Here is a 1,423-nt window from a genome sequence, read left to right as displayed (position 1 = left end):
GGCGCCTGGGGGCCGCTCGGGGACGGGGCCTGGCTGCCGCCTCGGTGCCAGGGGTGCCTGTGCGGCTCCTCCCGCTCTGGCGGTGCTGGCTGGGCAGATCCAGAAGCCTGTGTGCCTCGTGCGGGCCTGGATCCCTGTCCCTGGCCACCTCGCCCCGTTCCCAGTGCTGCAAAACGTGCCCCAAAGCCCGGTTCTTCCCTGTACTGCCCCCTCACTCGCACACGGGAACCGTGCCCCATGCCCCACACCTTGTCCTGGCCCTGGGTGCAAGGACAGGCCGCCATGCCCTGTCCCCAGCGCCCCGAGATGTGCCCCAAAGCCCGGTTCTCCCCTGCACTGCCCTCTCGCTCGCGCACGAGCTGCCGGGTGCTGTGCCCCACAGGGTGCCGTGGCCCTGGGCATGGGTCAGGCTGCCGTGTCTCATCCGCAGCTCCCCGGGATGTGCCCCGAGGCCCGGTTCTCCCCTGCACTGCCCCCTCGCTCGCACGCCTGCGCCGTGCTCCACGGGATGCCCCGGCCCTGGGTGCGGGGACAGGCTGCCGTGCCGTGCCGCGACCTCTCCTCCCAGCTCGACAGGGCTGCCGGCAATTTCAAAAATCTGTTCCCTATTTGGATGTGTTTGGCCCAGACAAAGGAGCAATAATCGGAAAAGTGACAGACCATGCAAAAATATATTAAATCTTCTGCATCTATAACTGTTGACGGGGACTTAAGAAACATAGGAGAGACATATAAAATGTCAATATAGAATAATTTGATCTTTACACTTGATAGATCTCCTAGGGTTATATATAACAAGCCTGTCAGAAGGACTCAGCACCATTTAGAAATAAAGAATGAAATATCTGCAATATTTGTCAATCCAAATTTTACAGCTCTTAAATAAGCGCAAAAGGGCGCCAGAGATGAAATACACCCTGTATTAGATTTTTTTTTAAATGCTTGCCCAGATTTAAGGCCTTGATAAAAATGTATTAAATCTTTAAAGGTTTTAATGAATCTAGTATGTGTTTCATAAATCAAGAACCTCTGCTCAGCCCCCTCTCAGTTTAATAAGGGTAAACTAGGAAATTGCTCTGAGCTGAAGCAAATACGTTCGTATAATATTGAAAAGTAATAGATTTTTAAATGTGGGGTGTTCTGGCTTGCGGGCCGGGTTTTGCTTCATAACATCRGAGCTGTATCATTGCCCTGAGTGGGAAACCATCTGCGGCCACGTGTTTAACGGCATCAAGAWGTGAGCTAGCGCAAGGGCAAATATTATTTGTAATAATCCCGAAAAAAATAGCCCAAAACCCCATTACTTTCAGACCGGGGGCCAGGAGCGTCAGGCGGTGCCTGTGCTGCGAGACCCTCTGCTTTTAGCGGCGAGGACGTTTTTAACCTTAGCAAATGGTTTATTGCATCCCCCCCCCCCCCCCCC

The sequence above is a fragment of the Apteryx rowi genome, unplaced genomic scaffold (assembly GCF_003343035.1).
Source record: "Apteryx rowi isolate R43461 unplaced genomic scaffold, aptRow1 scaffold_217, whole genome shotgun sequence".
In the NCBI taxonomy this organism is placed as follows: domain Eukaryota; kingdom Metazoa; phylum Chordata; class Aves; order Apterygiformes; family Apterygidae; genus Apteryx; species Apteryx rowi.
The sequence above is the reverse complement of the archived record's forward strand: the minus strand, read 5'-3'. Positions refer to the sequence as shown.